Consider the following 22209-nt stretch of genomic DNA (forward strand, 5'->3'; position numbering starts at 1 on the left):
AGAGTTTAATACCTTTCGTACCGCAAGTACGATAAAGATGCCTTCATCAAGGATTTAGCTGAGACTAACTGGGACTTAATTGAGATAGATAGAGACGTAGATCCTGCTGTGGAAACGTGGAATATCCTTTTTACTTATGTTGCAAATAGACACGCGCCGATCAAGAAAACTCGCATAAAAGGAATAAAAACACCCTGAATGACTTCTGATCTATCAAACGCCATACGAGACCGAGATTTTCATCATAGAAAGGCGATAAAAACGAACTCAAAATACCACTGGAGAAAGTTTAAAAAGATCAAGTGCTTCGTGAACAAACTGGTAAAAAAATGTAAAAATTTAATTAACAAGAACAAAGGTAATCCCAGTGAGCTTTGGAAGACTCTAGATGAGATCACGTCAAAGAAATCCAACTCTACCGTTTTCTCTAAAAGAGGCTGATGGCGTTTTTCACACCAAAAAAAGCGCCATAGCTCGGGTTCTAAATGAACATTTCTCTCTTATCGGAATCAAACTAGCTGCAAAAATCAAAGTAAACTAAAATCTACATTTAACAACAGTATAAAGTTTTCTGTCACCCTCTTACACTCATTACATTGGAAAAGAGAACTAGTTCACCTTCTCTACTATCACTGAATCATTTGTTCTCAAGCAACTGAAAGCTTTACGAACTAACAAAACCATAGGACTAGATCCTATTAGTGCAAGATTATTAAAGGATTCGGCTCAGTGTCTGGCACCCATGCTGACCAAATCATTTAACCGGTCAATTGAGACAAGCACCTTCCCATCGATCTGGAAACTTGGTAAAGTATGTGCTTTATCTAAGACTGGTGAAAGAACGGACTGTAACAACTACAGACCGATAAATGTTCTCCCAACCATCAGCAAGATTCTTGAACGAGCCGTGCACCAGCAATTTTACACTTTTCTATCAGACTCCAAACCACTTACTCCAAATCAGTTTGGTGTCCGTTCCACGCTTTCAACTAAAACTGTCCTTGCCCATTTCACTGACAATATACTTCAGAGTCTTTACAACCGCTGTTTTACGGGAGCAGTTTTCCTTGACCTCTCCAAGGCGTTCGATACCGTAGACTATATGCTTCTTGTTAAAAACTCAAGGCTATTGGTGCTGGTTCTCAAGTCGTGGAGTGGTTTGTCTCATATACCTCAATAATCGGTACCAAATAACATCTATTGAAGGCTACCAGTCCCCTCCTTGTGAGTTTATGTTGGAGTACCGCAAGGTAGCATCCTCCGCCCTCTACTATTCCTTATCTACATTAACGATCTTCCGAACTGCTTAGAACACTGTCAAGTAATTATGTATGCAACGACACTGTGATATATTCAAGTGGAAAACGCTGCCAAGATATTCAATACCATCTAAATGCCGACCTTGCCAATTTAGCTCAATGGTTTGACAGTAACTATCTGACACTGAACACTAAAAAATCGAGATTTTTATTGTTTGGTAGCCATCGCAGATTGCAAACCTACTAAGGTATCAAGCTTGAAATAGATAACAAAGAACTTGAAAATACAGATTCGATCAAATATCTCGGTGTGGTCATCCACAAGAACATGACATGGCACGAGCACATCGAATCATTAATCAACAAAATGAAACAAATTAAAGAATCGGTTTACCAAAACGAGTCAAGCATCTGTTACCATTAGAAACGCGAATTACATTGTACAATTCCTTAATAAGTCCACTTTTTCACTATGCCGACATCATTTGGGGAGACAAGAATAACGCCACTATCTTGGAAGATTTGCAAATACTACAAAATAAAGCTGCAAAAGTTATCCTTGATTTGCCGAGTCACGCCTCATCCACCGACGCTCTAAATTCTCTGAACTGGCCAACACTGCTCCAACGGCGTCTTGTACGCAGATACATTGCCACCTTTAAGTACATTCACCGCCTTGTGGATTGTATTTTTAATATTTTAAGGAATTCTGACTTCCATAGATATAATACAAGAAGAAAGAACGATTTCCGCCTCCCTCGTGTAAAAACGAAGTATGGAAAACAGAGACTTTTATATATGTGCGCAGGAGAATGGAATCTCTTAGACACTTCTATTAAGTTGACTCCTTTCTCATTTTTAAGCACAGAGTGAAAAATCATGTATTTAGTTAAGTTAGCGTTGAGATCTGATTTTATCATGTTCACACACCCTATATATTACTTAGTTTTTATGTTTGTAATTTGTTTTCCATTTCTATAAAATTTATTTTACTTATCTTATTTTACAGGGCCTCACAGAATACCACTCCCCAGTGATGTGAGCCCCCTGTATAAAGATTGTCATTATCATTACTTTTATTATAAGTAACCTTAACAAAGTTCGGAATTATAGGTTTTCTTAAGATTCCAGACGAACATAAGCGAGTCACTCACTGCACTTTGTCGGGTTGAAGGGGGCTTCAAGACTTCAAGATTAACTTGTACCACTTCCACTCCTAATACTCTCTTTGACACTTTTGTACTCTGACTTCGTCTATAATTTTCGCACCGCATGAGCGGGAAGAAAAAAACAAAACCAATATGCATAGCACTCAGCAGAGCAGCCTTCCAGTTAAAAACTCAGAACCACATGCGTCAAAAGACCGGCTGCTGTATTAAAATCAATCAGAAGACCTTAGGTACTATACTTTTATTACGCACATGTAGCTCAGGGCAAGCACTATAATTGTTTTAGTTCATTTATTAAACACAGCTTTGACGCGTTTCGAGTCTACCTTCCTTTTTTCAAAAGCCTGGAGAACCTCTATTGCTTTTTACACACCCGAAACATTCCATCTTTAAAATGCTTCCCTTGAATTTACATATGCAAGAGGTATTATACTGACAAATATTTCTTTTATCCTCGTCATTTGATAAACATGAAATGACTTCGTTTAGAACCGCGCAAAGATCAGGCCCCGCGCATCCTCGTTTTGCCTTAGCTATATTTGAAGAACATTCGTCGTGTTCCTTGTTATCGCGTTCTTGGTGGATTTCAGCGTTGTAATCTATTACATCGTCCCATGTGTTGGTTTTAATGCCACGGTCCGCCTCTACGGTCTTAGCTCTTCCGTAAATTTGTCTTCCTTTCGGGGTGCCGATAAATAGCAGCAGAAGGGCAAAGAGTCTGAAACCCCTAGACTGCGAAATAAAAATGAAACAAATAAAGACAAGAATTAGGGATTTAAAAACATAAAGAAAGAGTTTCATTTAAGAATGTTATTAAAACTTTTGATCAGCAGGGATTTGCTAAGGCAAAGGCATAGAAAAAACCAGGAAAGATTTATTACTCGACGTTTCGGGGTCATCGTGACTCCATTATCAAGAGACTAGTTTAAAAACATGCAAATAAGGAAAGGTACAAGAATAGCATAAATTAGACTGAACGGCTTAAACAAACACCTTGGCGCGGTGTTTGTTTAAACTAGTCTCTTGATAATGGAGTCACGATGACCCCGAAACGTCGAGTAATAAATCTTTCCTGGTTTTTTCTATTAAAACTTTGGCAAGGTTTCCCAGCATATCTGATCGATTCTGCGCAGCGTCATATCAATTCTGACTACCTAAGGGGAGTTTACCAGTTTTCGGCGAGTTCCAGCTTGGTGAATCTTCAGGATGTGACCTTTCAGGACCAGAGTAACTCCATTTATATAATTGTACGGAAAAAAAAACAGCTTGAGCGGCCCACCTAAAGTTAAAATTAGATTTGCTCCAAACTGTCAACTGACGAATGAATTACACCTAAATAACCACAAAGCGAGTTAATAAAGCAGACGGAGAGGACGTTATACCAATAATGGTCTTTATTAATATTTATCTGTCTCATCTCGTGGGTGTATCTCGTGTGATCTAAACGAGTGGAAAATTGTTCATTGCAAAACGTTAAACGTTTTATCTAAAAGCCAGCAGTCTGGTGGGAAATAAAGTACCCAGCTACATAGTGAAGAAAACTCAGCTATAACGAAATAGACATGAATTGCGACATTTTATCATTAACATTTTGGTCTGGGGTTAACGAGAAATTACACAACTTGTAAAAATCTTTTTTTTCTCGAGTATAAAGCATGTATAATATGGATTTACTTTCCTAACGATGCATTCGGCAAGCTAACAAGTTCAACACGGGGTGAATACGTTTCTACCCATTTTCGCACAATGTTATGCTCTTCATTTTTCATATATTAAGATGTATCCATTGAACTTGCAAATGTACATATGTATGTGCATATTAGTATAAATTCACACCTGGACTCCTCGTTTCTCTCTCCTGGCCAACACAGGATGGATAGAAGTCTAGACTCTAGAAGTCTTTAAGAACGTCTACACCGAATCATTGAGGGGTCTTCCTCAGTTTTCGAAGTGAAAGTAAAACTACTTGTTCAACAGTTGACGACACAAGAATCAAATAATCTCTCGCGATCTCCTCCTCAGTGTGTTTAGTTAAAGCTGTTTGCATTTCCAACTTTTTGTGGACCATGAAAACGAAAATATTTAAATTAGCGGTGACCTTTCAAATCTACGGACTTGTCAGTTTGTTTTCTATGCGAAAAGAGAAGTCTATCACAGTTACAATTTCTAAGCAGTGGCTGAATTTCACCGTCTCTTTTCAATTTTTTTTTTTTCGCTTTTTTTTTGTATGCTTTCCTGAGTATCGTCTTCTGCTTCTTGGAAAAAATGATTCCGAAAAATAATGACCTACATTTCTGCCCGCAGCGTTGTTCATCATGAGCATGTAGATAGCTGTGAAAACCGAACTCCCTAGAATTTGAATTATTAATTATCGCACGTTAGTTGCCTTAACTTTTGTGGCTTGCCTAATAATTATGAATTCTTAATCATTAGTGCATTTTTTTCAATTTGGTCAAAGTTGAGGTAACATGACTTCGTGACTCTTGATGTTACGTCAAGTTAATGAGACCGGAAGTAAATGAATGAGTCGTTTAACGCTGAAGTTTACAGCTAGCAAGGAAGGAGGATGAGACATCAACTAATGGGGCATGAAAAAAATGGTGCTTTTTAATTAAAAAAATATATCAAGTGTGCTTGAGCGCTTCACAAGTAGGGATCAGCTGTTTCAATGCTTTTTACTGGAAATTTTTATTTTGACAAGATGTCTCTGTAAACAATGTGCCACACATACGTCAAGCGGCTGCGATCATGCTGCATAATTTTATTTTTTTTTAACATTCTAGAATTATTTCCTTTTTACTAGGGAGAAACTTCAAAAAGGAAATTTAAACGCAAATAAGCCTGAAAACCTACACGTCAACCAAAAGCGGCTGGTTAACATCTTGCCACGCAATTTAAATTCAATCGCGTGGCTATTTCGATTTTTTTTTTCCGCTATTAACTATAACATCCTGTCACCTGCTTCATCATCGTATTCACGTAGTTAATTGGACGGTTTTGACATTAAAATAATCGATAAGAAAACGTTTATCCCTGGAACAAATAATATAAGCTACACTGAGTTTTGCATTAGTGCAGCGCTTTCTTTTATGACTGCAATACACAATCAACCTCCATTACCAAAAGGAGACGAAAAAAGAGTTGGCGTAAGTGTAGGCTTACAGACTAATGGTGAAACTAACGGCGCTTCTAATATTACCTAATTGACAAACCCACTACGGAAAACGCGTACCAAGTGCACAGGTGGATGATACGAAAAAATAGTAAAGAAAAGTTACTAACGGCAAAGTAAAGCTACACATGCTAGTTCCGAAAAACAGAATGAATTGAATCAATTTATGGTTATAACCAACACTGTAAAAACCCCAAAAATTCGAAAAAAAACTTCGTCAGCAGCAAACAGCCCTCTCAGAAATGTTATACAAATGCCTTTGTTTCGTGTTGACGCAGAAACTGCGTAAACGAGCGAACGATGACAGCGAAACATGTCTTCAGTAGGAGATTAGTGTCCCTGAGTCCCTCATGTACAAACTTGATCGATTATAACAAAAGACTGCGAAAATTTTCGAAAAAACCAATTTTTTTTTGTAGCCCATGCAGTCGACGAGGAAAGTGTGTTTACCTAATGCCGTTTATGATTATGACACAGAAATTTACAAAATAATTGGTCGATTGAGTAATATAAGTTTATAATAATAACCATGAAGACTGGTCATTTACCACCTTTCGCAATTCAATGGCGCGCGAGAGGAGATTGCATACAACTAACTCAATATAACCAGTGTAACCTGAGGCAAACCGTTTTTTCTTTTAACGGATGGAACATAGCAATTCATATTTCAATTAATTTTCTAATTTTCCCTTTTTCTTGTCTCTTATATAAGCTATCGAAACGGAATTTAAATTCCATATTCAAAATCTATTTCTTTGCCATTTAACATGGTATCCTAGTGAAGAGTTTTTTTTTCTTGGTAGACTAAAAGAAGAGGGGAATCCTCCCATCTTTTCTGTTTTTGTTTGTTTTTTCTTCCATAGCACTGAAGGAGAAAAATTCATTTGGTTTTTCATTCAATACAATTTCAAATGAACGCGTCATCAAGCTCGATATGTTGAATTACATTCAAAGCAGGTTTCAACGGTTACTTGACGATAGGCTCATCATCGGTAAGGAAATATAAAGATTAGATATTGAAAACCACGTGGGATGAGGGCGTCATTTCAACGGTTAATTGTTGACAGGTCACCATCGGCAAGGAATAATTGTTAACTAAATATTGAAGAGCCATGGGATAAATACCTCATACCTGTCGAAAAGACCTAAGGCCCTTTTTCTGAATTTTCAAAAATAAAGAATTGAGTGTGATGTCGAGTTTTCTCTTAGTGACTGCTTTCTCTAGTCCTCATTTCGTGGTGATCATATAACCTTTCAACGCTTTGTAAACTGAAGCCTTTTCAATTCTGATGTCGAGTCTCGAGTTCAATGATAAGCTTTTAGCAGCTTGAGTGTGTTTGTGTTCAATAAGGAGCCGACGCACATAAAGTTTCAGGTCAGCGGACGTCGGTCAAGATGGCCGCAAATTTTGAAGCTCTCAACAAAAGAGGCTAAAACTTGCATTTTTTCATCTTTCGGTTAATCTTTGAACTAATTTAGTCATTACATTTCAGTGTTTAAGTGTTAATATGTTTAAAAAAAGAGGGAAAGAAAATAATTCTACTGACACAGACGACCTTGAAGCATTTGTCAAAGAATCGCTCGTAAAATTGAATAAAGGCTAAGACAAGATTCTCCACGTTGTAGCCACCTTAAAGGCAAAAGTCTAACTTAACGAGTCGTCCTTGAACGACATATCAGCAAGACTCACAAAAAAATCGAAGAAATTGAAAGTACCACGCAAAATCAAGCCCAACAAATTGGAGCGATGCAAGAGCGACTCCTGTATAAAAAAAATTAATTCAAGGTAAAGGGTATCTAATTAGCTTGCTCTATTATGCCCTTCTGCATCCTCTTATCTTACTTGTAACTATTCATTAGACTTAATAATAAAGTTCGGATATAACGTGTGCAGTCATTGGTTGAAAGGGCGTGCTCTATGAGAGTATAGAACATGGAGTTGAAGCTGTCACGCCATCTGCCAATTTGTAACATGGCGGACCAAATCCCGAATTTTTCTCTCGGGTTTTTATTCGACCCAGAAGTCCTCCACGACCTAGAAGACGAAAGCGAAAACGAGCTATTAGCGTCGATTGATTTAGAGGATACTGTTAATGAGAATGCGACCTACCCGTTAACTGAAAGTGAGGTTGCCAACGAAATTAATTATGAAAACAATGAGCAACGCCTCAAGCAACTCTTATGCCTCTCTCGAGCTCTCCAAACTCCCCGCGTGCATCCATAACTCGATATACGCACGCTAAGCATAAAATAATTCTTAATTAATCTGTTGAAATGGAGGAAAAAATAAATACAAATACAAATATAAAGTGTATCTATCTCATGTAGCCATTTCGGTTTCTTATTCTCACTCTAACAAAGCTTGTCTGTTCATGCGTTGATTGCGGACGTTTCCCTCTAATTTTGAAAAGTTTTGTCCGAGTATTACAGTGAATGTGTCCCTAAATTTAAAAACTGTTTCAACTGATTTCAGACGACTTCACATGATTTCCGTCTGTTTTAAGACGATTCCGAGCAACCTCCGAAGGTTGTCGGATTTTGGACGATTTTGTCTGCTTTTGGAGAGCTCGCTCTAACTCCTGTACAAGGGTAATCTCCTTACCCTTTAACCCTCAGATTGACCAACGTTTAATTTCTCCACTCATAATCACTCCTGTATCACACGGGAAGGTCACGAGAATAAAGGGAATGATCACCAACTAAACAAGCTCTTGATTGTTAAACAAATTCTCCTCATCAGTTCCTTAGGGAATGTAGAGAGAGCAGTACAGAGAATACACATAGTGATGTTAGGGTATAAAGGGTTAAATAAAACATTCCATCAATTTCTCAGTTCTCTATTCATTGGTGTAATTTTTCAATTTGGTCAAAGCTGAAGTAACATCGCTTCGTGACTCTTGATGTCACGTCAAGTTAATGAGACCGGAAGTAAATGAATCAGTCGTTTAACGCTGAATTTTAGAGCTAGGAAGGAGGTAGGAGGAGGAGACACCAACTAATGGGGCATGAAAAAATGTTACCCTTTAATTAAAAATATATCAAGCGTGCTTGAGCGCTTTGCAAGTAGGGATCAGCTGTTTGAATGCTTTTTAATGGTAATTTTTGTTTTGACAAGATATCTCTGTAAACAATGTGCCGGACAAATGTCAAACTGCTGCGATCATACAGAATAATTTTTCTTTTTTAAAATTCTAGAAGTCTTGAAATTCTTAAAATTATAGAAATCTTGAGGAACTTTCAAAAGGGAATATAAACGCAAATAAGCATCAAAACCTACACGTCAGCGGGAGGCGGCTGGTTAACATCTTGCAATGCAATTCAAATTGGAAAAACTGCTATTTCGGGGAGTTTTGCTTCCACTATTAACTTACTTATAACATCCTGTCACCTGCTTTATCATCGTTTCCACGTAATTCACCGGACACTTTTATCTTTAAAATAATTAATAGGAAAACGTTTATGCCTGGAACAAATAATATAAACCGTAATAAGTTTCGCGATAATGCAGCGCTTTCTTTCTTTGCAGCAATACACCATCAACCTCCCTTGCCAACAAGAGAATTGGCATAAGTGTAGCTTTACAGACTAATGGTGAAACTAACGGAGTTTCTAATATTGCCTAATTGGCACACCCAACGCGGAAACTTGTAACTCAGTGCACTGGAGGATGATACGCAAAGAAATATACTACAGAGAAGTTACTATCAGCAAAGTGAAGTTACAAGTACCAACTCACAAAAACAAAATGAATTTAATCAATTTCAAGTTATAACTAGTATTTTAACCACAAAAATAAAAAAAATAAAAAAATCGAAAGAACTTTGAAAAGTCAGCAGCAAACAGCCCTCTCAGAAATGTTATGCAAATGCCATTGTTTAGTGTTGACACAGAAATGGCGCAAACGAGCGAAAGATGACAGTGAAACATGTCGTCAGCAGGAGGTTAGTGTCCCTGAGTATTTCCATTCGAAGTACAAACAGAATCGATTATAACAAAAGACTCAACGCAAAATTTCGAAAAAATATTTTTTTCGCTTTTTTGCCTATGCCTACGCGGAAGTCGATGAGGAAAGTGTGTTTACACAATACCGACTATGATGATTACGATGACACGGAAAATTACAAAACAATTGGTCCATTGAGTAATAAAATTTTATAATGATAATAACCATAAAGACCGGTCACTTACAATCTTTCGCTAATGGATGGCGAGCGAGAAGAGATTACAAACAACTAACTCCATGTAGCCAGTGTAACTTTCGGCAAACCGGTTTTTCTATTCAGTAGAGCGTTGAACAAAGAAATTCATATTTCAATTAATTTTCTAATTTTCCCGTTTTTTCTTGTCTCTAATATAAGCTTTCGAAACAGAATTTAAATTCCATATTAAAAATTTATTTCTTTGCCATTGAAACGGTATCCTAGTTAAGAGTTTCTTTTTTTCGCGGTAGATTAAGAGAAAAGGGGATTCATCCCATCTCCTCTGAATTTGTTGTTGTTGTTGTTGTTGTTTCTTCTTCCAAAGCACTAACAGGAGAAAATTTCATTCGGTTTCTCATTCAGTTTCTTTTCGAATGAAAGCGTTGTCAAGCTCGATGTGTTCACGTAGATTCAAGCAAGTTTCAACGGTTACTTGACGATCGTGGCTTATCATCAGCAAGGAAATAAAGCTATTAGATATTGAAAACCACATGGGATGAAGGCGTTATTTCGATAGTTAATTGTTTAATAGGTCACCATTAGTAAGGAATCATAAAGATTAGATATTGAACACTGAAATACTACAGTTCATATCTTCATATTTTCAAAAATAAATAACTGAGTGCGATGTCGAGTTTTCTCTTAGAGACTGCTTGTCTTGCTCAATTCGTCATGCTCATATAGCCTTTCAACGCTTGTAAACTGAAGCCTCTTCAATTCTGATCTCGAGTCTCGAGTTTAATGATAAAGTGGAATAAAGCATGATAATCTTTTCGTAGCTTGAGTGTGTTTGTGTTCAATAAGGAGCCGGTGCACATTAAGTGTCTCTATCTTATGTAGCCATTTCGGTTTCTTATTCTAATTCTAACAAAGCTTTTCTGTTCATGCGCTGATTAAGGACGTTTCCCTCTAATTTTGAAAAGTTTTGTCCGACTAGTACAGTGTATGTGTCCCTAAATTTAAAAACTGTTTCGTCTAATTTCACGAGATTTCACTTGATTTCTGTCTGTTTTAAGATGATTCCGAGCGACCTCCGAAGGTTGTTGGATTTTGAACGATTCCGTCTGAGTTTCGACAGCTCGCTCTAAATCCTGTACGAGGGTGGTCTCATAACCCTTTAAAGGGAAAGCAAGGTCCAGAAAAAGTTTACTTAAAACAAAAGTCCCTTGCTTTCATTGTACTGACTGGCAATTCATTTGAGCTAAAAGCGTTTCAGTTGCGAACAGTTACGTCCAGAAATCGTCATTTTCAAATTGAAATCCACCATCTTTGTTATGACGAAAATTTGATGTAGCAATAGTCAAGCATGCTAATTTATATCCCTGCTGAGGTGGGTGTAAACAAGGAAGACAGCAGCGAGGAGGGCGCTGCTGACTAAATTCTTGACCTGGATTTTAATCTAGCTGAGAGGGTGTAATAAATCCATTTATGTTCCAAACGAAACATATACACAAAGAGATAGAAAGTCAGGAAAATAAGTTTCAAGAAGTCGCTCACGTCTTGGAAATCGCAAGCGGCTTCCTTGCGGCAACTGTCAAGAGAAACCTACGGAAAACGAGAAAGTATGCTCCTAAGAATTAAATGTACTAGGACACCGACTTAACTTGAAAGGTAAAGGTTTTTTCCTCCAAAACAATCCTAGCTCTGGATTGATAGTTATTTTGCTTAAGAAGACTGCAGTGCCTGCGATGGATTCATTTCGCATTGCTACCCGGCTCAGAATGAAACTAATTATTTTTGCAATTTCAGATAACCAGCTTCGGTTTTTAACTGAACACGAACCATTTAGAACTAAGCAAAGCCCCAGTTGGCGCGCATTAAGTTAGGAATGATAGATTTGAGGATCATTCTTCGTTTCCGTAAACACCAACAATATTGATTAGAAACATTAAGTTACCAAAATTAACGCAGACAAAAGGCAGAGGTTAATTGTTACGGATTAAATTTGGTTTGTTTCAGCATTTACCTTTAATTTGCAACGGTGTTTTTATCTTTATTGCTCAGAATTAGCTTCAACGCAATATTTTACATTCTAAAGTTTTTGAAATGTCGCGACTTGTGAGAAGTCTAAATCCGCGGAAGGGGGGGGGGGGGGGTCCATATCCGCTAACGGATTTGGACAAGTGGGTCCATATCCGCTGACGAACTTGGACCGGGCAGTCTAAATTCAGGGAGGTCCAAATCCGCAAGGACACCGGCAATGTAATAAACGTCTTTTCTTTCTTTCTTTCTTTTTTTTTTTACTCGGTGGACTCATAGCAGACTTGGGAAAGATAAGATAACTTTAAACACTGCTTGGAAAAGCACATGATGTTCAAAAATCGGCTTTGGGTGGCGACTGAGAACTTACCACACATGGTGTACTACCATTTCGAGCTTTAATTTACCCGCTTACAATTAAATGGTTTGAAAAAGTTCATTCAATAAATAACTGAAATTTGTGTTAAATATGGAAAACGTAAGCATAGCCTTCAGCTTGAAGCGAAGGTCAACAAGAAGACTTAAATGCCTGTGTATCTCGCTGAGAAGTCTTTGTTTTGGTAGTTCTGAGATTTTGTAGGGGTTGGCAAGCCGTCCTCACGGGTTATTTTTGCCAGCTAAACTTTCTTTAATATTACACTTTTCCGAAGCTTGTGTAGGCTTACACCTTTTCCTTTAAATTAAGTATGCATTTTGACATTCAATCACAAGACAGTTCACCCTATTCCAACTATTAGAAATTGTTCTCACAAAGGTCAAACAAGTCAACAAGGACAAAGCGTCGAACAAAGTTTGACTATTGCTCCATCATAGCTGACATCATATCCAAGATGGCGCATTTCTAAACACGAAAGTTATAAGAAAGGGCAACTTCAAAGTGCTCTTGTCGCTAATACAAGGCAAACTAGACAAAATGATAGTAATGTTCGAACTCCTGAGGGTAAAGTCTTCTAACTGAGATGAACTTTTTCTAGACTGTACTTTCCCTTTACCCTCGAATTGGCTAGAGTTTGATTCCTCCACACATTGTCACCCCTGTATCACACATGAAGGTCACAATAATAAAGAGAACGATCACCAACTAAAGATGCTCTTGATTGGTAAACAAATTCTCATTATTTCCTTAGGGAATGTATAGAGAATAGTATGGAAAATATGCATACGATGTTAGGGTGTAAAGGGTTAAAAAATGTAGCATCAATTTTTCAGTTCCCTATTCCTTAATTACCTTCCCCCAGAGTTGGCAACGATTTTCCTCCAAAAATTGCATTCAGTACTTTTAAGGAAAACGTTGGAGTGACCGATCTCGAGTTCTCAAGGCTCCCTCTCCTAGTTAAGTAACTCTGTTAAATTTTTGCTCTTATCTTTAATCATGAATTCCAATAGACCTGATTTTCGTTAATTTTTTGAAGATTCTGATCCCGGAGACATTTCATACTTTGAATACTGTACCTGTATAAATTGATTATCTGTTAACTGACAAGAAGTTTGCTTATCCAGAATCTACTGTAACTATAGAAATCGTGGAGAGCCTCTTGGATTATATTACATTAAATGTGGGACATTTTTTGAATTAGGATATTCCTATTTCAGTATGATATGATTCCCCTTTACTGTAAATGCAGCTATAACTGTCTCATTCACTCACTCTACCTTCTCTTTTCTTTATAATTAATAGCTATCACCTCTTTCAATATCCCCACCACTTCTCTCTCAACCACAGTCTCCATTAAGTTAGGAAAGCGTGCTACAAATTCATCATCAACATTTACTTTCCCTTTTGCAAAGTATGTAGAGTTGCGATGACGATAAAATCCCAGAGTTACAGGTTAAAACTGCAACAAGACTTTTTAACGTCCTGTTCAGGTTTGTGTTTTTGTAACAACTCTGGTACCACGAGGCACGACAGTTCATGTGACTTGCTGATCACATGACTATAATTACGAGTGTCGCGCCACAATGTACAGTATAAACAATAAGTGGAGACCTTTCTCCAGATTCTAAAAGGATTTCCAGGTTATCAATTATCTTTTATGGTATTGTTTCTATGAAGAAAGATAAAGATGAGGAGAACAGTTCGGACCAGAAAACTATGAATATTGTTTGCATGAGTCAAGAAAGACCGCCGTTTTTATCAAGTTAAGCTTTGACTCTGGTTAGAGTCAAAATTTTCAAACTTTGATTGGTGGAAGGTACTGCAGTTAAGGTGATAAGAAGGGAACCTCTTTTTCTGTAATGGTAAGTCATTAAAATAGTTGACAGGGTTCTCAGTAAAATTTTTTATAGTTGTTGCTGCGCTGCTTTCATGATTGACACTAGAATACAAGCCAAAGGTAATGTATCTTGGGCCCGTTGAAGGGCCACGTTTAAGCATATCGGAAAATGACATCTGCGAGAGGCCTGGGCCAGAATTTACAACTTCAAAATGGTCCCTATATTTCAACGTTGTAGAGACACTGCGAGGCATTTTGATTATTTTGTCATTCTGTGATCTGCTGATAGGCTATTCATTTCGGAAACTAGAACCGACCAACAGTCAATACTAAACTCAGTTACCTCCCCAATAAGTCGTTCTTTCATTTGCATTTAATAGACGAATTGATCTTCTAATCGAAGCGCTTTGATAGCTGTATGTAATACTTGCCAGTGACACCCGCGACAGGTCTTACACGTTACGGGTTCAATGAGAACCCTGGTTGATTATGAGGGTGAGCCTCATACCTTTTGAGTATCAAAGAGAAAAATGTACAGTCAAAGACTGCACGTGGCTACTGGTATAGCATGGTTTTTTATGGCATTAAAAAGAATGAAAGGTTGTATAATAATGCTAGGAGGTAGATTCGCAGAACATTTGTCTCACATGCAAAACAAAACAACAACAACAAAAATATGCTGCATCCCACATATTTATGAGTACCCTGTTCCAGAAGAGAAAGATGATTCAAGAATACATTGTCTAATTGACATTCAACCAATGATTAAATGGTAACAAAGAACTCACTCAATCACTCATCTTGACAACACATGTGGCTTCCCCTCCTATGCGAGGTAGTAGCCACAAAAAGCTGATAAAAAGCAAATTTTCTCATTTTAATAAAGAAAAGACTTGATGCTCGCTTGCATTTCCTTTTTAAATAAGAATGAAATCATGTTAGGAAAACCTGATGTCAAACAACCAGGTCGAACGATTTACAGGGTAGTTGTTTAGATAAGCAGTCCTGCCTTTGTTTTGTGTATTTTAGTCAAGTGAATCAAACTGTGACAATTGATAACCCTGCATCCCTGATGCGCTTATGGAGGGCACTGTGGAAACTGTGTTGCTGCGTCGTTGGGGGCATAACAAGATAATTTGGTTTCATATGTTGAGTTCATAGTTTGAACTGGCCACCATAAAGATATTCTAAAGCTGACTTTTCAAGCGTTAGCCATTCTTCAGAACGAATCGACAACACACGTGTAATCAATTTCGCTTCGGAAGGAGCATCATCAAAGTAAAATTTGATCTAATATTCTTATCGTAATGTCCACACAATCCTATCCACAGGAGGATTCAGCTGTCCATTGGTTTCCAGTCGCTCAGCATTGGTACTTCGGTTAGGAGCACTTCTCCATCGGCCATATTGATATTTCCCTCTTCGTTTTTCACCGACAAGTTTTTTTTATGACTGTGTTTTCATCCATTGCCTTTCCAGAACTATTGTTATCTCTTAAAATAATTTTAAAATCAGACTCAAGGGGCTAAAAATTTGATCTGAGAAGATTTCGCTAGCTTTTTGCATAGCTAGGAAGCTAGAAACCAGCTACAAGCTAAGAAACGAAACATTAACTACGGACGAAGTTACCAAGCCTCTTAGAGAAGCAGAGGCTAACTGCTGGAGACAAGAATTGAACAACGCAGAAAGCAGCAAAGACTTCTGGAAGCTTGTAGCAAGAATTACCTACAAGAAGAAACTGAATAATATTGGGTCCCTTGCTGATGATCAGGGCCACATGGTTCTTGACGATAAAAATAAGGCTGAGACCATGAACGACTATTATGTGGCAGTAGGACCAAACCTGGCCCTCGCAGTTAAACCCAATACCGAGTTTTCGGGACGTAGAACATATCTACAGAATCACTCCCACCCTCTCCGGAGTTAGTCAGAACAAAAAAGACCTCCTTAGACATATCACGTCTATCAACCCCAACAAAACCTGTGGCCCAGACTCGATTACCCCACGAGACCTGCACCTCATTAGTAAGGCCTCTGCAGAACAGGGCCTTTTCATCGTCTTTAGACATAGCCTGCTTAACTCCACTATCCCATCCCAATGGAAAGTACCCAGAATGCTTATCACTCCCAAGAAGGGAAACAAATCAGACAGAGGAAATTACAGACCTCTCCAAATGCTGAGTTTACCAAGCAAATTATTAGAGGGACTATTGTGTCAGGGTCTAGACGGCTTCATCGTAGACATCGGGCAACTGAACGGACAAACAGTGGTTTTTCGACATGGCAGATCAACTGGGGAACTCATGATATATTAATCTACCTGATCTAAACCTGGAAAACAGCTGTTGACAACAGAAAGGCCACATTGACTTTCAAAAACCATTCGACCCAGTGTCCCACAATATAGCACTGAAGCCTCACAGTTCTCTGTTGACCTCAGTACCTTGACAAATTTTAGTTTGAATTGTTTCTCATTTCCTCCCGTTGTTGTTAAATTGCAGCGTTAGCAAAATTTGGATTTATTTACATGACATTTTCGTGCAAAATTTGACCTTCACTTATTTGTTTCATGTATCTTAACATCGATTTTTTTTAATGACAAATTTGAATATTTTTCTTTTCATGGCGATTGCAAATATTTGAAACGCAAAATTATCATCAAAACACAATGTAAATTCCAGAAATTCACTAAGAAAATAAAAATGAATTTGACTTTACTTCCGTCATTTTCTCTAAAGTTAAGTGCAAATACTGAGTAAAGCGAAGAAATAAGGAGGAGCTGAGCTGACAATTTGATCTACATTTTAATTGCGTTTTCATTATTTAACGGTTAGCAAATTTACCTGCCACTCAAACTGAAAATGAAAGTTCAATAATCAAAGAACGATAACGAATAGCTTGGACTGCATTTTAGACGCGGGACAAAAATCTCTTCTCTAAACCATTGATTCAAAAAGAAAAAAAAACCTGACGTTAGCTTAAGAACACGATTGAAACTTTAAGCGTAAAGGCGAATTTACCTTGCTTCATTTTGATTTATCTTCACCGTGAGATAGACTTTCCTTTTGTAGTTGTCGACACTCGTCAGGATGATGATGTACACAAACAGTCCGTGCTGTAAGTGGCCGTAAGTGCCCTGAAATACCTTTGTGTCGAAAGGGCGTGGTCGTATTTTTCCGCACTATTTGCATTTCATTTACCTCCAGAATTAAGGCTTTAGTAAAATTGATTTTATAATTGCCGCTTTCTGGGGAAACTCCGGTCTCAAAGTCAAACTCATCATCAACTGAAACTAGCTTCCTTCTTCAGTTTTCATAATTAGTCCAATTGACTCGCTGAACGTATTGGTTATACTTTTTTGCCTTCACTGAGCTAAAAACTATTTTCAAATCTCACAATAGATTCTTCAATTGCTATCTTATGTTTTGTATTATCAGCATAACAGATCTAATTCTGCTACCGTCTTTGGAAAGAATATTACCCCTTACGGTAAAAACCTATTTCGGCTTTGCTCGTTTGTGTTTATTCTTAGCCCCGGGAAGAAAACAAAGTTCGAATTTATGCAAGAATTAGCACTGTTTAGTCAGTATGGCTCAGAGAAATAAAAGGTGAATTATAAAACCACACTTTACGTAAGAGAACCGAATTGAATTATGATACAAATTCACTTCAGGTTAAAGGAGAGGGATTTTAGCTGCAAGACGAGACTGATTTATTTTCCGCTGCTATTCCAAGTAATTAGTTGCGGTTGTTTTCATTTCACACCTGCCGCACCCACTATTGTGCATTCTACATGTATGTCCTGATCGGCCAGTTATTAGTACTATACTCTTCGCTGTCTCTTGAGTACCATACGCGCTTCCGGTTTCACAAAGTTTATTCATCTTTCTGGTTTACGTCCCCCACCTCCCGTTTACTACAGGTTTCGACATTGCCTTTATCTTTCAGGCGTAGAGACACTTCTGGCAACTTCTTCCGCTGTTTCAAATGCGGCAAATTTGGACATTGGGCTAAGGATCGACTGTCTATCCTTTTCCTGGCCAAGAATTTACCAGTCCCCTAGTTACAATTCTTTCCCTGGAATCTCCTACAACAAGCCAACCGCAGGCCAATCAACTCAACCAAAGTAATGAAGATGTCTTGGCGCAGGTAGATCAAATTGCACAGAATTACGAACTTGAAAGGGGACTTTCATTGAGGGCGGCCGTCCGTAAATATCGCCCGAAGGTGTGCAGTATGAAAAAATCGAAAACCCCACACCTTTCCTGAATATAGGTCTGGATGAACTGTTTCTAGAAAAAAATACTTTGAGTTCAATCGCATTTTTATTTTTCGTAAACGGCGGCAAAATCGGTTTTATGGCTCTCACCGTCAGCTTCACGAGGTTTCGACAACCATTATTCGAGCATCGCTTGAAAATAAAATAAGCGGTAAATGTGATCAAATATTTTCTTAATGAAAAGAACATGTATTTACAAACAGTCTGAAGTGTTCTATGTTCGATTCCGTTGCAATCTAAGTTTTTGGGGAATTTTTGACTTTTTCCAATATTTCACTCATTTTGGCGGACAAAAAAATGCCAAAATTGAGAGGGTAAAATCGCACCTTGGTACATGGCATGGGGTTATATCAAGTAAATTCAGCGAAAGAACAAGGTTTCTTCTTCAAATATCTCCAATAACAATTATGGGCTACCCAAACTATGAAATTTTAGGACCCCAAACAAAACTGACTCAAAGGTCAAAACACGCCATTACTTGTCACGCAATTGGAGGTGAAAAATAAAAAATGCGCACGAGGAAAAGACAACAGGCCGCTTTGGGAGTGAAATGTCGTTACCAATCTGAAAAAAAAGTCAACTTTGATCTCCATTTGTCGTTTCTGCTGCTCAGGTTACCTGAGATTTAAAATTTTAGGGGTCATTTTCAATATGGATTGCGTGACAGGCAGGCCCACAAGTCCTGGGCCACAATCGCAAGAGGAAGCGTCTTTACCAGAAACACTGGCACTCTTCCTCAACATTCAGTATCAATTCTTTGGTAACTTTGAATTATTCTTGAAGGCTTTTTGAGGGACTCGCGTATGAAAATGTTTGAAATAACTTAAAGCAAGTCTTTATCCGCTGTCGTCAACCTAATTTTCTCATACTTTTATTATGCGGGAAATATAATTCAGGAAAAAAAAAAAAACCAAACTACATGTACATAGCATTCAATAACCATCCTAAGGTACCTTCTCGAGTTATCTTATTGTTTATACACTACATAACGTCTACAGAATCAATAAGAAATCGTAAGAAATATTGAGATTTACCTGCCCTGGCGACAAGAAGATCTGCCTCCGTATTCAAAGTTGAATCAAAGCAGTCAAAACTTCAGGTGACACTTGATGTTCCTTCTGCATGTTTCTATCACCTCACATAAAGCATTTTTCGGGGACACTGCAACCACAAGGCCCTCCAACAAGTTCTGAGTAGCCACAGGTCGTCATTACATATACACGACTGTGCAAAAGCGCACCGCGGCACAGATTATAGACGCAAAAGTAATCTGATTGTGCGTCAAACGTAAAGACGTTAATTTTATCTGTGTATCGTATCAGTTATTGCGTGCTAAGTGCTTGATGTTTGGTCATGATTCCCAGACACTTGTATACAGGGCAATACCTACCTGCGTAAATCTTCTCCCATCTAATAATGTGGGAAGCTTACAGCCTCAAAAGTAGAACAACGTTACAACTAAAAGCACAATAACATGACAAGTATACAATGTTCCCACACTAATTAAGATGTAAAACTAAAGAGGGTAAGTTTCTAAAGAAACTGTGGTGCTGCGTCGGTGGGGGTAACAAGGTAATTTGGTAACATCACCTAAGTTGAAATTGTAAATTGGCCACCGTAAAGAGTTTTTAAAAAGCTGTCGTTTCGAGCGTTAGCCCCTAATCAGAGCGAACGCTCGAAACGTCAGCTTTTAACTCTTTACGGTGGCCAATTTACAATTTCAACTTATCAGTTGATATTACCAAATTACCTTGTAAAAAATTACCACTGATAAGGTAAGCTTTAAAAGCTTATCTGATGAAGCCTAAAAAACAATGTCATCAGATTAGTGAATGAAAAAGAGGAGGGCTTGAACTAAGCGGAAAAAATCCCCCACAAACATTCAAGTATCATTTAAGGTTCCCAAACAAATAATACTGTATACGAAGGAAGAGAGCTCGTGTTCAATGATGGTAAAGACGCTTGCCCTAGCCGCCTGTCACGCAATCCTTACAGAACATTAAGATCAACGGAGGGCAGTTAACGACTGCACCGTTTTGAAGCAAATACACAATCCATGTTCCTGCACTAATCCAAATGTTAAAAAATTACAGACCACTGATCAGATAAGCTTTGAAAGCTTATTTGATAAAGCCTGTAAAATGTCAACAGATTAGTGAATGAAAAAGACAGAGAAGAGGGGGGTGAATAAAGAGAAAAATCCCCAAAAAGTATTCAAGCATAATTCAACGTTCCCAAACAGAAAAAAAATAATGAATATAGAGGAGGAGTGCCAGTGTTTCTGGTGAAGACACGTGCTCTTGCAATTGTGGTCCAGGACCTGAGTCCGCCTGTCACGCAATCCTTACTGAACATTTCGAGACAGCGGAGGGCAGTTCACGCAGCGAATATATAATCAATATTTGGCGCTGATGCATGGTATGTACAAATTCATAAGCAATTCTCAAGTCAAAGTGTAAATATGGCAAACATATTTATTTTACGGTTTGTATCCGTCCTTGGCCGCTTCGAACTGGACGATGTTGCATTTTGGCTTATTTTGTTTCGAAAATAAACGCTAAAATCTTTAAATCTCAGATAACCTGAACAGCAGAAACGGCAAACGTTGATCAAAGTTAACTTTTTATTCAGACTGGTGACGATATTTCGTTCTCAAAGCGGCCTGTTGTCTTTTCCACGTGCGCGTTTTTGATTTTTCACCTCCAATTGCGTGACAAGTAATGGCGTGTTTTGACCTCTGAGTTTTGACCTCTTTTTTTTGGGTACTAAAATTTCATAGTTTGAGTACCCCAAAATTTTGCTGGAGATATTTGAAGAAGAAACTTTGTTCTGTCGCTGAATTAACTTGATATTGTTAGGTTCCAAGAGTTCGATGTCGCCATAGTAGTTACACAAAATGGCACATCAACCAATGCTAGGAGTAATAACTGATTTATTTCTCATAGTGAATCATATTATATACAGGTTTTTTAGATAGGCGTAATTAGAACGAAACGATAATCATTTTAGGCATTTACCACAAAGGAAATTTGCAGGTGAGCAGTAGTACGTTGTGGTGTATTCTAATCTGGGGCAACTGTTAAGTAACTTAAGTGTGGGTGCTCGGAATATCCGGGCATGTATTCTAACACCCCCTCTTGCTCGGACGTTGCGAGCATAACAATCTAACTACCTAGAATAATGCCTGTGAACTTTTGTAACGTAACTTTAGTTACAGGTTTTGTGAAGATGTCTGCTACGTTATCTTGCGTTGCAACATACTCTAAATTTACATTTCCATTCAGTACTTCAGATCTAATAAAGTGGTACTTAATGTCGATATGTTTTGACCTCTGATGATTTACAGGGTTCTTAGCTAGATTGATCGCTCCTTGATTGTCAACTTTAATAAGTACGTTATCGATCACTACATTCATATCACTACATAATTGTTTGAGGAATTTCGCCTCTTGAACTGCGTTCGCTAGACTAATATACTCAGCTTCGCAAGTCGAAAGTGCAACAGTTGGCTGCTTGCGACTTTTCCATGAAATTAAAGGGCCTTTTACAGATAGCTGAAAATTATACCCAGTAATGCTGCGCCTATCTTTTACAGACGCTCCCCAATCAGCATCACAAAATCCAACTAACTTCAATGCTGATCTTGATTTGCAAAATGTTAGGCCTTTTGCACGCGTGCCTTTTAAATACCTTAGCACGTGCTTGGCCATACTGAGGTCTGATTCAGTGGGGCAAGACATCTTCTGTGAAAGTTTAGTTGCAATATAACACAAGTCAGGTCTAGTACCTGTCATAACGTAAATAAGACTACCAACAATTTCTCTGTATAATCTGGGATCGCTTAATGTGCGCGAATCCTCGCTTTCTTTTTCTATCCCTGTGGCACATGGGACCGATTTAGGTTTGCAGTCGGACATCTCAAATTTCTTTAAAATCTT

At 38.0% G+C, this 22209-nt stretch overlaps 1 long non-coding RNA gene across 1 annotated transcript; it reads right to left on the reverse strand.

Annotated features, from left to right (window-relative positions):
* Positions 1-368: 368 nt before the first annotated feature.
* LOC111344711 (uncharacterized) lies at positions 369-4954 on the reverse strand. The gene is made up of 3 exons (XR_016000845.1): positions 4265-4954; positions 3598-3707; positions 369-3160 (listed from the first exon to the last, which is right to left on the reverse strand). It is a non-coding gene; the product is annotated as an uncharacterized LOC111344711 (long non-coding RNA).
* Between the last annotated feature and the right edge of the window lie 17255 nt (positions 4955-22209).

The sequence above is a fragment of the Stylophora pistillata genome, chromosome 4 (assembly GCF_964205215.1).
Source record: "Stylophora pistillata chromosome 4, jaStyPist1.2, whole genome shotgun sequence".
Lineage (NCBI taxonomy): Eukaryota > Metazoa > Cnidaria > Anthozoa > Scleractinia > Pocilloporidae > Stylophora > Stylophora pistillata.